Source organism: Falco punctatus (genome assembly GCF_963210335.1).
Source record: "Falco punctatus genome assembly, chromosome: 3".
Taxonomy (NCBI): Eukaryota; Metazoa; Chordata; class Aves; order Falconiformes; family Falconidae; genus Falco; species Falco punctatus.
This window is the reverse complement of record NC_137582.1, coordinates 121,813,385-121,830,021: the sequence shown is the minus strand read 5'-3', so window position 1 is coordinate 121,830,021 and position 16,637 is coordinate 121,813,385. Positions and strand designations below refer to the sequence as shown.

Below are 16,637 nucleotides of genomic sequence, written 5' to 3'. Positions count from 1 at the left end.
GCCCTGCAAGTCTGACGGGGGTATCGCTGCCGTGCATGTTGTCTGCCTGTCTACCGATCGTTCCTGCCTCTTGTTCTGCTGGGGTAATTCCTTTGGGTGACGCGTCGGGCTCCGAATGTAGTGCATCCTGACTTGCTCCTGACCCCTGCGAGACGTTACCGGTGTCTGCCTTCCTCGTGTTTCACAGGGCCTCGGCTGTCGTGTGCGGAGAAGCTGTCAGCCTTGCAAGAAGAGAGCGTGTAGCCAGCAAGCGCATCGTGGTGCTTCGGGACCAAGCTGATACCGCAGGCGTCCGTCTTTTGTTTGCGAAAAGGGATCGCGAGGAAACGTGCCGGTGTCGGAGGGGGAAGAGGTAGGAGGCAGCTTTCAACCGCTTTTAGGCTTAACTCCTGTGTTCCTGAGAACGGTTCTGGGCTTTGAGGGGTTTGCTTTTGGCTTTTTGCCTTAAGCGCGTCTATCTTTCAGGGTAACACTTTCTTGGAAGTTGGAAACGGTCCTTCTGGGACACCAAACCAAACCCGGTACCTGGGAAGGCCATTTATCGTGCTGCACCTTGTGTTTTATTCCCTGTCGGTCACTTGGTCCTAGCCGTACACGCTCTCCCAGTTTGGCATGTTCTGACCCTGCTGGGTGAAAGATTCTGTCTTTTCATTTCCTCAGTTTGCCACAGGCCATAACACTTGTATGTTCATAGACCGCTTTCCTTGCTCACTGCTTTCAGATTTGAGCATCGATGCCATGGATGTAACAGGAGAGCAGCAAGCAGCAGGATGTAGAGCACAAGCCGTTTAAACAACACTTGGGTAAAGCTGCCAATTGTGTGACTCCAGAAGCCGAGAGACATGGTAAGATGCTATTCTGCCATTCTTGGATGGATGCTCTCATTGCCTTTCCATCACCGTGTGCCTGCTATGATATTCATGGGAACAAGGGACGGCTGAATTCACAGCGTTTTAAACACCACAAACTCTTGAAGAGTTTATAGGACACATCTATTACACTGGCAGATCAGACAAGCTCCTCTGTGTGTGTGTATATACATATTATACTTGGTACTTTTGTGAGGCAAGTCTTTGCCTGGTCCCTCTGAAATTGGGAGAAGGACTCATTGATGCATTTCAGGAGCAAAGCTGCTGAGTGAATAGGCTTTTCCTACCAGAAATCAAGCAGCTGCTCTGGCAAAACTTGACTTTGGTTGCATCTTTAAATCCTAGGAGGCTGACAAATGGGACGAGCTGGTTAAAGGGCCTCTCTCCAGGGAAGGCTCCACTGACTTGACCCTTAAGCCTAAACTCGCATCTTACTACGTTTGCTTTGTGTGTGTTAATGCATACCTGATTCATAGATTTCAGTTGGTTGATCAGTTACAAGTTGCAGTAAGTGGTCCTTGGCTACATATACCTCTTCTCTGTGTTTTTTTACATGTTATGACTAACTGTTGTACTTCAATACAAACCGGGAACGATTCTGGTAGTGTTGCAATGTAATGGTAATACTGTCCCGACTTTGTCTTTCTAAAACGTGAGGTCCTTATTATCTCTTCTGGGAGATAGTGTAGTTCTGTGTATTGGCATGAACTAAATTTGCTGATTTGTTGTAACTCAGATTTAACTTTTCTGTTCTTAAAACCTGAAAGGCTAAACTAAGTCAAGAGCTGAACAGTGTGTAGGTACGAGAGCTTCTCCTGTTGTCACAGAAGTGTGGTGATAGCGTTCTTACTGTTGTGTCATTTAGCAGCCTTTCTGTATTCAGAGGCTGTGGTGTCATGAACGTAATGTCTGGGGTCAAACCCCGCTTTTCTGTATCTAATTCTCTGCTAACACGTGTAGGCCTCCTGCCTTGCTTGTGTTGACAGCCTCCACTGGGATTACTCGGTCTGAACCGGTTGCTCTCGCTCCTTATATTATCAACGGAGAGGAAGAGAAACTTGCAGGGAGCAGTCAGTCTCATCCAGGAGAGGCATTTTGAAAGCGATCAAATTGTATTGCATGCAGCAAGCAATTTCTTCTGCTGCCTGGTAAAAGTATATGGCTAGTTTGATTTCCACCGCACATGTAGCAAGTTAGATTGGAAGTGTACACCCATCTTCGTGAAACTCCATGGTTATCAGTTTCTGTTAGTAACACTTGATGTTCAGTCACTTATTTAAATGGCAACTATAGCAGTATTGCCTGGTAAAGGAAAAATGCACGCAGATGTGGTTACCACTGGGCTTGCTTTAGTCACAACTCAGAGCTGGGCCATCACCCCAATGAAAGATTCAAAAGGGAGTGCTGTGGGTAGCAAGGGTCCAAGGGTGGGTGTCACTAGGGAAATTTCTGGGGGCGCTTGTTAGGCACTTGGACTTTTGCGCATCTCCATTCTCATCGGGTCCGCAGTTAACATATGTGATAGGTTTGCACGGACATTCAAAGGTGTAATGTAGCATGTGAGCTTGATGCATTGAAATCTTCCAGGGGAGGGTGTGTATGATTGCTAGCAAGTGTCGGGGAGGACTGATGTCTAATATCCATATCCTTTTCATATTCAAGGTTAAAATTTTAATAACCTTTGTCTTTTGGAGGATTTTGGAGTGGGGTTTTTTTGGTGGTTAGGTTTAGTGCTTTATTTTTGAACACGGCTTGTTTTCATGGATGCATACATAGGACCACTGTTGTTTATTGCATTAAGGGTTTTCTTACCCTGCCTGCTCACCCTCCCAGTTACTTTCTCCTTCCTTTTCTGTGATACCTTTTTATTTCCTACAGCAGCAGTTAGTTCCCTCCCAGTAGACTTGATTCCTTCTTCTTCTCATTTTTATGTCCACTAAAATACTCTGCATAGAACAGTTGTTGTCAACATCGGTATGTGATGATGGCTTTCCACATGACTGCCTGTGAGGAAGAGGGGAAATTCATATCTCTTTTAGGACAGTATCTGCTGGTATTGTCACTTATGAAAATGAGTTGCTTGTTGTCTATCTTATTCAAACAAAAATTTGAAAATCCAACCACCAGTATGACTGCTTTATTTGTATAGATTCAGGCCTTTTAATGAAAGATTACTGTCTCCTGCAGGTAGCTGGAAATTTCCAGTTTGCACCGGCAAAAAGTTTCCAACAGTCTCATGTACATGGTAGAGTATTTTCTTTTCCTGCTTATTGTGACCTTTAGCTTCCAAGTGTTTCAGACCATTCCCTTTGAACATCTTTGCATTGCTATCTGTGGTAACAGCAGCACTGCTTCAGGAGGGAGGACATTGGTGAAATTTTGTTAGAGATGTTTAGAACTATTGGGAATGAATAGAAAAGTGTTTTGTGAAGGTGCTGCCACATGGTTGTGGGAGAACATGGAGGAGAATGTGTCTGAGCAGTCTCTCAGCCTCACTTGTTCTACAAAACTTTGATGCCCTGCTGTAAAACAACCTCAGGTACGGTGTTTGGTCCAGGACCTGAATATCAGCATCTCTGGAAGGGACGTTTTGGAGAAAAGCTCTTGAGAATTTCAAGGCAATTCAGAACTTTCACAGTAAAATTTCAGTTGTGAAGGACTTCGACTTCCTCAAGTATATATAAATACACAGTGGCTGGAATGATAGTGGTAGTTTACAGAATCATAGAATGGTTTGTGTTGGAAGGGGCCTTTAAAGGCCCCCTAGTCCAGCCCCCCTGCAGGAAGCAGGGACATCTTCAACTAGATCAGGTTGCTTACAGCCCTGTCCAACCTGACCTTGAATGTTCCCAGGCATGGGGCATCTGCCACCTTTCTGGGCAACCTCTCTTAGTGTTTCACCACCCTCATCATAAAAAATTTCTTCTATCTAGTCTGAATCTACCCTCTTTCAGTTTAAAACCACTAAGCCTTGTCCTATTGCTATGGGCCGCACTAAAATGTTTGTCCCTATCTTTCTTATAAGCCCCCTTTAAGTACTGAACGGCCACAATAAGGTCTCCCCAGAGTCTCTTCTCTGGGCTGAACAACCCCAATTCTCTCAGCCTGTCTTAGAAGAGGTGCTCCAGACCTCTGATCATTTTTGTGGCTCTCCTGCTCCAACAGGTCCATGTCTTTCCCGTGCCAAGGACTCCGGAGCCAGATGCAGTGCTCCAGGTGGGTCTCATGAGAGCAGAGGGGCAGAATCACTTCCCTTGACCTGCTGGTCATGCATTGTTGGATGCAGCCCAGGACATGGTGAGCTCTGACCTGTGAGCACATGTTGCTGGCTCATGTCCATTTTTTCGTCCAATGGTACCACCAAGTCCTTTGCAGGACTGCTCTCAACCCCTTACATCCCCCAGCCTGTATTGATATGGGTGGGGGGGGTGTTGCCCAGACCCAGATGCAGGACCTTGCCCTTGACCCTCATGAGGTCACATGGGCCCACTTCTCAAGCAGAGCACTGGGGGAAAATGTTTTGGAGAGCCTTAACTCCAGTTGTGTTAAAATGGGTCACACACAATGTAACTAGTGTAACAGGTTAGTTAATGACTGGTCTTTCTCAAGGGGTGCCCTTGAATTTCTCTGGTGCTGCTCTGTAAGACTTGTTAGCCTTGCTAGTACTCAGGTCACACTTCAGGTGCTGAGGAATGTGACCACCCGAGTGTTAAAGCTGATAACCGCCATCATCCTGTGCAGGGTTGTAGGAGAGCAGCTACCGGGAGGTCACCTGGTGCCAGCACAAGCATTCCTGCAGCTGTGTGATTTAACCTTACTTTGGAGCTGCTCTGACCACAAGAACAGCCTCACATAAAGCAGTACTTCACATTTCAGCCTGCTGCATGCATTCTCAGATGTGACTCTTATCTGAAGAGAGGGTGGGACAGGAATGGGCCATCAACAGAAGGATGGGGGGACAAAGACTGTTCTATTCCTTTGACAATAGGTCCAGTTTAAATGCAGATCCACCAGGGCCAAGTGCTCTGTAGAACTTTGTTATTCCGTGAAGGTTACCCTGCTGGTGTCTGTGCAAAAGGCAGTGGGGCTTGACACTTCACTGACAGCTGAGGCACTTAACTCTTGCCTTAACTGCAGATAGTACTGCAACATGAAACAGGGTGTTGCTGGTAACCGTTAAGAAAAATGGCATAGCATAATCCCAAGGCCACTTTGCTTTTCTTTCCTTTCCCTGGCCACCATTTCACATGTATTACCAAATTTTTAGTAGGAATTTCTTTTTTAAAGCCAAAGGAGCTCCATGATGCAGTTGCCAGCACAGGCACACAAACCACTGTGCTAGTGGCAGTGACAGGTCTGCACCTTTGTCAGAGACAGCACCAAGAATATCTGAAGCCAGTGCATCTCTGAGCTCTTTGTAATGCAGAGCCATTGTCTTAATTCCAGTGACTGCAGCCTTCGTTTTTGAGCATTGAACATTTTAACTGTGAAATGGAAGGGCTCTCCCTAGATCAGAGCATTAGGAGGAATAAAGTTTAGGCTTAGCATTTCCTTTTTCTAACTGTATGTTCTCTGTTCTGCATGCATATCTCTTTGGGTTTAGTAAGGGGTTTATATAAATGCAGGTAAAGGTTCTGGTGTTTTAATGGAAGATGTTAATGGAAAAAAACCCGAGTTCACAGCACACTCATGTTGAATAAATGTTTTAAAGGAGAGGCTAGTTCTGGTCGGCTCTTTAGCATTCTGGCTTGTCTTGTGCTAGGCTGTGTGCCAGAAACACTTGAAGGGAGCAGCATTCCTGATCTTTGTTGATCATGTAGCAGCACTGGGTGATCTGACTCCACCAGCTCCTAAATAACAGACTGCATTTTTTGAAGCATGTTTGTCTTTGCAAAGGTGAAAGTTGAGATCTGACTTCCTGACCAGTGTTAAAATGCACCGTGGCCTCTGGCTACTTTAAGATGATAGTGTGACTTTGGACAAACCTGGTAGGAGCAATGCTGAAATCAAGTTGTAAGTTATATTTCATCCTGAGACTGATGTTTCTGGCATTACATAAAGTAATTTAAGTAGCCAACCAAAAGATATCAGTTGCCTCCCATTGCCCCTGATTTCCAGCTCCCTTTGGGGGTGCATGGTGCTGCTGGCATTGTCATATCGCTGTATGCAGGAAGGGCAGAGGGAGGGCAGGCCAAACACCCCAAACCCTGGCACTAGTGATAGTCATCTTGGTTGTACCAGTTGTTTGCAAACATCCTGCTCAGGCTCTCCCCACAGTCTTTTCCTTTCCCTGTGCGTTCTCTGGGCAGCTGTAACAAGGCTGATTGATAGTCAGAGCCCCTGAGAGTTGCTAAGATGATGATAATTTCATTAGGGAACTTGCATTTGGTATTAAGGCTTGTGCTTTGCTCAGTTGTTAGTTTGGATCTGTTGTGCCTCTGTTTTACAGTAGTTAGAGGAGTTATGTGTATCAGGTGGTGACAGAGATAACTGTGAATTTTTCCTTCCTTGCCCCTGGGGTCTTGTTTTTGCTGTAGATTAAGAACATATTGAGATGAAGACCAAAATACCTATTCTGAAGTAACCTAATCCCAAATTAAAGATACTTTCATTCATTCTAGCAGTGGCTAGTGTATGTCAGGAGGGGAATTGCAGCAGTTTTATCTATCATGTGCCCTACTGCAAGCAAGAGAGAAACCCAGGGGATTTTCTTGCCATTTTAGATCTCAATGGAAATGAGAGGAACTCCCTTATAAGCTAGAATAAGGTAAACAGGTATGCTTGTTATCACAGTGTGAACTATATTGTTATGACGTGCGGAATTAGACTCTATAACTCGAAAGTTATAAAGTAGGTATGTTTATTGCGCGCAGATGCACGGGGAATCGCTCCTCCACAAGCGTGCATGCCCGAAGTGACGAACCATCTCACATTTATACAATGAAACAAATGAATATTCAATTAAAGCCTATACATATTCATTACCTAAACCCCGCTTCGTATGTTAATTAGCTTATCAGTCCGTTTCCTGGAATGTGGTGGTCTTGCAGGTGATTCATGTTCTTGTGACCATCGGATCTTCTTCAGCAAGGAAACTTAGCACTCCCTCCCTCTAGATAGCATTGGAATATCTCTCATCTTCTCTCATTCTTTTTTTAATAGCCCCTTTGTTAGAGAAAGAAGGGCAGGCATCTCCCCGTCTCCCCTTTGTTAGAGGAAGAGGGGCAGGTGTCTCCTCAAAAACTGTAGTTGTCTCCTCAGAGCTGTGTGCCTATGTGACCAGACACCGCACCCATGACCAGTCACCGTACCCACATTCCTTGAGCAGACATATACAATCACAATCGATGTCCATTGTGCCCATTTCACACCACTTCTCCACATCAATCCCCCCTTTTCTATCAAACTAAGTAAATTCTTTTACTTAAGCAGTCTTCCGGAATGATATAAAGCATCATACATAAGTGTTACCCTTTTAAACATTCTCCAAACCCACAAATATAACATAATGGTTAGTATTAAGGAAATTCCTAAACTGATCAATAAGATCACAATGGGGTGTACCATAGTGTTAAGAATTCCTGTTGCAGAAGGTGACCAGCCAAAGAGAGTATCCCACCAATTATGGTTTCCATCCTGTTCTACCTTTTTTAAAACTTTCTTGATCCCCTCTACATCATGATGGATCATAAGAAGAGTTTTGTGTCCCTTTTCTTTGGTTTCTTCCAGTATACATTGTAAATCTGCATGTTTTAATAGTTCTTTATACTGCTTATATTTAGTCCATGGGGGTAGGAATTATCATCTGTGATAGGGTAAAGTTAGATGTAAAATTACAGATACAGTAATTTGAATATTGTGCAGTCTCCTTTACCTCCCCATCTACAGTTATTGTGTTACACTTAGTTCTCAAACACGCACATTCCTTCCCTGCATATAATTACTGTTTTCAAGTTTGCATTTGGTTGGGCCTCGAAATGACATATTTTCTGATCTGTATCTAAACAAGTATCCTGAGCCATTATAGTATTGCTTTCACAGAGGAAGCCCTGCTGTTCTCGCATAATACAAGATTCTAAATCTACTGTTTGCCACTTGTCGCCTATCTTTCTGGCCCATGTTCTATGTTCAAAAGGATATTTTTCTAGGCATATTATAAAGATGGGCTCGGTTAAGGTAAAATTGTGCCAACATTCCCGTGAATTAAAGCACATGGCTGTATTTAGAAGGGTAAATTCCTTATCTACCTTTCTGACATTAATCAGGGTGTCTCCTGAAATCTTGGTGTTATCTTTTTCATTATATGTTTGACACCCTACTTTTATCCTATCTCCTAATTTTCCCCATAATCGGTCGACTTTGTGTACATCCTCCCGATCCCATTGATTCTTTTGGTACACCTCATTTTCAGAAAAAAAACCCACCATAGCTAGTTTCGCCTTTGAGTCCACCTTTCCCATTATTCCAGTGTGTTTTTTCTGGGCATGATTCCAAGGCCAGTTATCAGGCTCTTGGTTGTAGGCAAGAGAGAGGGTACAAAAAACCACAAATGGTTTAAACCCACTATTGATCATTTTAAGAATCTAAACGTTCCTCATATATACATATAAAATCTGTTTTGATCAAAAATATCTTTGTTTGAGTTGGGGCTTACTGATAACAAGTTGGGCAAGACTGGCCACTGGCTCAGTCCCAGACTCTTTTGTTCTATATTGTTTGTTGTGGTGCCCTTCCCATATGGTGGATCCACAACCGCTCAGGTTCACTTACTTGCCACCCACATTGTTCCCATTTGTCCGAGTAAATTTAAGTTTCAGTTCTTTTTTATCTGGGGTTACTTTCCATGAAGTTGCAGGGGCTTTCTTGATCCGGGTATGGTGAATCCAAGAATTCTGTCCCTCAACCTTGATTGCAGTGTAGGTGGTGAGTAGGACTTGAAAAGGTCCGGTCCACTGTGGTTCCAGGGTTTTATCTGCAAAACACTTAACGTATACATAGTCCCCTGGTTGTATATCGTGAACAGGTCCATCCAGACCCCTACTGCGTGTTCCCATCACATGCTTCTCAATTCTTATTAATTGTTTGTTTAGTGCCACCATATAGGAAGTCATTGTTTCTTCACCAATCTGTGAAGACGTCCCCTTTTGTACCCCATAGGGTCGTCCATATAAAATTTCAAATGGGCTAACCCCCTCTTTTGCTCTTGGTCTAGTTCGAATTCGTGTAAGAGCTAATGGCAAAGATTGGGGCCAAGTTAGATTTGTTTCTTGACCTAACTTGACAATCTGTTGTTTGATTAGATGATTCATCTTTTCCACCTGGCCACTCGATTGTGGTCGGTATGGGGTATGTAATTGCCAATCTATTCCTATGTGGTGGCTGATCTGTTGCACTATTCTGGACACAAAATGTGGTCCTCTATCCGAGGACATTACCGCTGGAACTCCAAACCTAGGTATTATCTCTTGGAGCAGTATTTTGGTCACTTCCCGGGCTTTAGCAGTTCTGCATGGGAAGGCTTCTGGCCAACCTGAAAAGGTATCTGTTAGTACCAATAAATATCGATAGCCCCCTTTTCAAGGAAGTTCCGAGAAATCGATCTGCCAATGTTGCCCTGGAACATTTCCTCTACTAATGTTCCCTAGTTTTATTTTATTTGTTGCATTGGGATTATTGCGTAAACACATTTCACATTGCTGAGTCACCTGTTTTATTACAGTATACAAGTTTCACCCTATCAATTTCTGATTTAGACTTTTATATAAAGTATCAGCTCCCCAATGCGTCTTATTAATAATAGCGCTGTGGTCCATATTAAATTGGATGGTACCACTATACGACCATCCCTTAAATAAGTCCACTTATTTATTTTTATTTTATCATTCATGTCTTGAATTACCTTTAAGTTTTCTTTAGAATAGTTTGGCTCCTGATCTGTACTTACAGTTTGGATTTTACTGTCTGGTATTAAGGATAATTCCTCCTTTCCTACCTCCTCTGTTACTCGTCTGGCCTCATGGTCGGCCAGGCGGTTTCCAATTTCCAAATCAGTGCCTCAGAGTGGGCCATTCCTCAGATCAAGGTCTGGCATGGCATATGTTCCCACCGCTCAACGCCTGCTGGGTTGCAGCCAACAGCGGAGCTCAAGATTCTTCTTGGTGGCAAACACAGAGGCCAACCCAGTCTTGCCCTTGACTATGGTAGGAGGCACCTGACCAACCTTATTCCTTGTATTTCGTTGTCAATGCAGAGTTTCATCTGCACATCCCATAACAAGTCACTGTCATGACGTGCGGAATTAGACTCTATAACTCGAAAGTTATAAAGTAGGTATGTTTATTGCGCGCAGATGCACGGGGGATCGCTCCTCCACAAGCGTGCATACCCGAAGTGAGGAACCATCCCACATTTATACAATGAAACAAATGAATATTCAATTAACGCCTATACATATTCGTTACCTAAACCCCGCTTCGTATGTTAATTAGCTTATCAGTCCGTTTCCTGGAATGTGGTGGTCTTGCAGGTTTGTAGGTGATTCATGTTCTTGTGACCATCCGGATCTTCTCCAGCAAGGAGACTTGGCACTCCCTTCCTCTAGATAGCATTTGAATGTCTCTCATCTTCTCTCATTCTCTTTTAAATAGCCCCTTTTGTTAGAGAAAGAAGGGCAGGCGTCTCCCCCTCTCCCCTTTGTTAGAGGAAGAGGGGCAGGCGTCTCCTCAAAAACTGTAGTTGTCTCCTCAGAGCTGTGTGCCTATGTGACCAGACACCGCACCCATGACTAGTCACCATACCCACATTTCTGAGTAGACATATACAATCACAGTCGGTGTTAAGCGTCCCCATTTCACACTATTTCTCCATATCAGTCATGGCAAAACACACAGATTTACATTAGTAGAACTACTACAAAGTGTATTTTATCTCAGTTTTTCTGCCAATATCCCCACAGCCTTGCTGACCAAGGGATATTGTTTTTATCTAAACTAGGCAGGCCTTCCCTTATCATTTTTACTGTAACAGGTAAAGCATTTTTTTGCCTTACCTGGAATTTATTTCCAGATTTACCTGGTTAAAGATTTCTTTTACTTCAGGGAGGTCCTCTTTTCCACTTTTCTGTTGAATTAAAGATAAGCTCAAGATTTCAATCACTTGATCATTTTAAACTTTTGGTTTCATTTCTCCTTTTTTAAATGTCTAGATGTTCTAATAAATCTCATCCCAACAAAGATTTTGGTGAATTTGGCATTCTTATTTGTTTTTTTTTTTTTAGTTTGTACTTTAAAGGTTTCAGGATGTTTTCCTGGTGGCCAGCAGCTCCCACAACTGTAACAAATTTTTTTTTTTTTTTTTTTTTTTTACTGAAGTTTAACAAATAAGTTGGTTTTGTATTCACTAAAATTCCACCCCATTTTTCCTAGTCCCTAGTTTACCAGAACCCCTTGCTGGTTCTTTAGCTTAGGGTGATCTCGCTTCCAGTGTCCACTTTCCCTACAATATGCACAGTGATCCGATCCCATAGGAGAGGGATTCACTCTTTCACTTCTGCCTGACATTCCTCCTGTCTCTGCCAGTTTAGCACGACCCAGCTCTTCTACTCTTACCTTCTTGTACACGTTCCCTGTTCCTTCTATCAACTTTTCTATATCATGCTTACTTAGTAACTCAAACCTTTATCTAGTCCTATTAGATCATCCTGACAAATCTTTCATAACCAACTTTCAAACCTCTAAATTTTCCATCAAAGATTCACCTTTATTCTCCTCATACCCATTCCCTGCCCTAAAGGGGCCGTTACCGGTCCTGTTGTGCTGCAAATGCTGCAGCAATTGGGGTGACATTGTCAGGTCCTTCTGCTCAATTGTCAGCAACAGCAACCCCCTCCTCCCCACCAGCAGAAGGGTTCGGGGCAGGAGATGCTCTTCCTGCTCTGCAGGTTACACAAGCCTGCCTCTGCAGCAGCACTTCTGTTTTAACTCTTTCTTACCCTGAATGCAAATCTGCTACTTGTTGCTTTAAGTCTGTGTTATTACATATCACGCCTTTGCAGGCAAACAGAAAACATCCTGCCATGCGTCCAGCAGGACTCAGCCGCACCGTCGAGGGGGTACGGGGGTTTGTACAAACTCACCCCAATACTTTAACACTTTCACAAGGTCTTTGATTCTCCACCCCCACCCCCTGCCCCAGGTTTTACATACATTAGTACAAGTTTTTATATCTTACAACGTGTTTCATTCTGGTTGCTCCACAGAAGGAACCGCAACCTGAGCTTTTTAACACAAAAATTTCAACAAGAACATCTTTCTAGTTTAGGTCTCAGGTTTTTTCCCATCCTTTTCTAGAGCCATAATCAAAGATCAGGTGATGTTAATCCCGCACTCTTTCTAGTGCTAGTACCATAGGATCCGGAGGGGGTACTAATCCACAGTCCTTTTGCCACTCGGGTTTGTCCTGGAGGACGAAGAACATGTCTGCATATGATACTTCGTCCCATTTTCCCTCTCTTCTCAGAAACATTAATCGCAGGAGAGTGTTATAATCTAACGTTCCTCCCTCCTGAGGCCATTTCGCATCACTCCAATTTATACAAAAGCCACCACTGATTACAATATTTAATCAATTTCCTTCTATTTTCGGTGCCACCCTGTCCTACGATATCACTCCAATGTTTTAATATACAACCCAAGGGCGATTTTTCACAGGGCTTACTCCTTCCATTTTCTATTTTGCAATTTTAATTACTTTGTTTTTCTCCGGCCGCCTTAGCCACCCAAGGTCGGAAACGCGGATAGAGCTCCTTACTCGTTTTGCACTCAAACGCGCGTCTCAAGCACTCTTGCACTCACACTCAGTCAAAATAATTAAGCTATACACGGAAAATCAAAATGCGCATCTCAATCACACCATTCACACTCTCCGGGCAGCCCTCAGTCACACAAGCAGTATGTTATACGGTACTGTGCACTTATACAACTTTTAGGAACACTGATAGTTCACAAAGTATGCATTTCAATGAACAATTGCCAAAAAACAAACAACAAACAAAAACCCAAATTTTTCCTGGTCTTAAGCAGAGTGTTAAGTTTTCCGCTATTTGCCACGAATTACCAGAATATTATTATTTTTCAACATACATTTCATAACTCCAAGTTTTGAACATGTAACAAGACAACACACAGAACAAACAAGACACAGAGCGCTATTTCAGTTGTTACATTCTAGGAATTCCCCAATTCTTAAGACAACCTAAAGGAAGTTTTTAGCTTCCCCCTTTTTTTTTTCCTACGCAAAAGTTTCCCTTTTACTTTTGCTATGAGGTCCCTCTTGTTCCTGTGAGATTCCGCCTTATTCCGTCCCGCCCCCCGCTTTCCGTCATGAGGCCTCCGGGCTTTTAGGAATGGCAGTAACCTCGGGTTTGCTCGATCTGCCCTCAAGATCGCTAGCGGCCACCCCTTGGTCAGCAAACCCCCTCCCAAGGTACCTTTCCTCCTGGGGACTACGCTGCGCGCCGGACGTCTCCGTGCGTCTCACCAGCTGCCCCGTTTCTAAACATACCGTTTTATCCACGGATCCAGGGGTTTCTCTTCTGCTCCCGGGTGAACAGCTGAGAAGAGGAGGCTCCTCCGAGGAAATCTCCCGGGGCGCGCCTAGGAGCGTCCGCTCTGCAGCTGGTCCCTCAGCCGAGCAGAAATCCTCCTGGCTGGCTCGCCAAAACTGACGTGCGGAATTAGACTCTATAACTCGAAAGTTATAAAGTAGGTACGTTTATTGCGTGCAGATGCACGGGGGATCGCTCCTCCACAAGCGTGCATACCCGAAGTGATGAACCATCCCACATTTATACAATAAATGAATATTCAATTAAAGCCTATACATATTCGTTACCTAAACCCCGCTTCGTATGTTAATTAGCTTATCAGTCCGTTTCCTGGAATGTGGTGGTCTTGCAGGTTTGTAGGTGATTCATGTTCTTGTGACCATCGGATCTTCTTCAGCAAGGGAACTTAGCACTCCCTCCCTCTAGATAGCATTGGAATATCTCTCATCCTTTTCTCATTCTTTTTTTAATAGCCCCTTTTGTTAGAGAAAGAAGGGCAGGCGTCTCCCCATCTCCCCTTTGTTAGAGGAAGAAGGGCAGGTGTCTCCTCAAAAACTGTAGTTGTCTCCTCAGAGCTGTGTGCCTATGTGACCAGACACCGCACCCATGACCAGTCACCATACCCACATTCCTTGAGCAGACATATACAATCACAATCGATGTCCATTGTGCCCATTTCACACCACTTCTCCACATCAGTTAAACTGTTTTTATATTACATTTCACGATCTGCAGAGCTTTGGACTTGATTATGTAAGTGTTCCCAAGATAATGTTCTAGTTCTCTTGGTCTGTTTTCCTTCTGGATTTCCCTGCCTTTGCCACATTGAGATCCTAGTGTACTGATCCCAGATGGATTTGGCTTTACGAGTCTGAGCAGAACCTAGCACCTGCTTTCACACAGGGCTGTGAAGGATGGTCTGGGACATCTGCATGTTGCTTGGCAAGCCTGCTCCCCTCTTCCCGAGACTGCCTTGTTCCTTAGCTGCGCTCCCCAGTTTCCTAAGGCTGGTATTTCCATAGCTGCTTCTGGATCTGGGAGGAAAGTAGATGATGCCCGTACCAGCGCCACCGAGGCAGCTGACAGCACGGTGTTCCCATGACAGGGAGAGAAGTGGGTGCAACAGCCTGCGCTGTAGGTGGGGGGTAAGGGCACTGGCATCTGGCTGTTTCCAGGAGGAAAAGGAGAAAGTCCGCATCCTGGAATCTGCCATGAATACAAAAAAGAAGAGCAAGTGCTTCAGAGTTTACTGTTAGGGCGCACAGAGTAAGGGAGGACCTGTCTCTGTTCCAGAGCCATACTCGGAAAAATATACAAATAATTAACTTTAAGCTCCTTACCTTGCCCCTTGGATGCTGTGCAGTTGTTTGAGTTATTACCATTTCCGTTTCAGATCAATATGATGCACTACATCAAAAATCTCTAATTTGGAAGGGATTATCCAGGCATTGTGAATCCTCTGGATGGGACAGACATCACTGCACACCAAGGTAAAAGCTACCTGAGATAAATCTCTTCTTCAGTGTCTGTATTCATAGGTGTTAGAAGAGAACAGGAGTGAAGTTCCCAGTGATATGGAGAAACAGTGTGAAATGGGGACAATGGACGTCGATTGTGACTGTATATGTCTGCCCAGGAATGTGGGTATGGTGACTGGTCATGGGTGCGGTGTCTGGTCACATAGGCACACAGCCTTGAGGAGACACCTACAGTTTTGAGGAGACACCTGCCCTTCTTCCTCTAACAAAGGGGCTATTTAAAAAGAATGAGAAAAGGATGAGAGATATTCCGATGCTATCTAGAGGGAGGGAGTGCTAAGTCTCCTTGCTGGAGAAGATCGGATGGTCACAAGAACATGAATCACCTACAAACCTGCAAGACCACCACATTCCAGGCAAAGGACTGATAAGCTAATTAACATATGAAGCGAGAGTAAGCGGGTTTAGGTAACAAATATGTATAGGCTTTAATTGAATATTGTTTTATTGTATAAATGTGGGATGGTTCGTCACTTCAGGCATGCACGCTTGTGGAGGAGCGATCCCCCGTGCATCTGCGCGCAATAAACATACCTACTTTATAACTAACGAGTTATAGAGTCTAATTCCGTACGTCACCAGTCCTAAACAAGAACCCTGACAATTCTAAAACATGGACTCCTCCACCTTATGCTCTTTCTGGAACGGCTGCCTCCATTCATCTGGAACAAATCTGCCAATGTGTTTTGATTCTGTGACCTTTTGGAAAGGTCTTTCTTTTCAGTGTTCATGGCCTAATTGGTAGCTGCTGGACAGCTGTGGTGTCTGGCTGACCTTGATCTACCCAGCAGTAACGGCTGCAGTGAAGTTGAAATGTTGCTGATCTTTTCTAGGTAGCTCCAGTTTGCTGGCTTGAGAAGCAAAGGCAATTCTGTCCTCATGCACTGCTGCTCAAACTATAATCTTGGCTTATTGGCACAAGCCTGCTTGTGTGGATTTTCTGTGAAAGATCCTGACTGTATCACTTTATACACCACTACAGAGATTTGTTATTTTTTCACATCTGCTGATCAATGAATTTCATTCAATGATCATTTCATCAGTGAGCTCCTGTAGTTAATTTTCTCATATGCCTATTTATTCTTTAAATGCCTTGAAAGTAAAATTTAATAGTCTCAGGAGCTAAAAGATGGATTTGATTTTTATTTCCTGTCATGGCACCCATGGAAATGTCTACATGATGAGATGATGTCATTCTACAGTTTAAGCCATTAAAGCATTAAGCAGAAAAGTTTGCCTGGCTTTATCTGGTGATGGGATAAATTCCTGCAAGGTGAAGGCTGATTCTTCATCCTCACAGAAAACTGCATCCATTCCCACTACCTTGCCCATTACCACTTTAATCCAACTGCTTCCATAAAACTCAATACTGATCATTTCTTTGGGGAGCAAAACCATCCCCAGCCCTTTCTAAGGAGGCTGATCCAGGAAGGACCATGCCTAGGGGCTAGTGACTCATATTGGGATATGAAGGGCTGATATACCAAGTATTGCTCCTTCAAACCTCTGCAAGCCACCTTGAGGGAAGGACCTAGGAGACACGGTGTCATCCTAAATCACCAAGTTTATTGTTTTGGAGCAGTACTCCTGGATGCTGCGAAGAAATGCCCCTACCTGCAGACACAG

At 43.9% G+C, this 16,637-nt stretch overlaps 1 long non-coding RNA gene across 1 annotated transcript; it reads left to right on the top strand.

The window, feature by feature from the left end:
* Positions 1–345: 345 nt before the first annotated feature.
* Positions 346–14,954, top strand: LOC308060439. Its single transcript, XR_013926723.1, has 3 exons — positions 346–845; positions 13,451–13,634; positions 14,867–14,954. It is a non-coding gene; the product is annotated as an uncharacterized lncRNA (long non-coding RNA).
* The last annotated feature ends 1,683 nt before the right edge of the window (positions 14,955–16,637 follow it).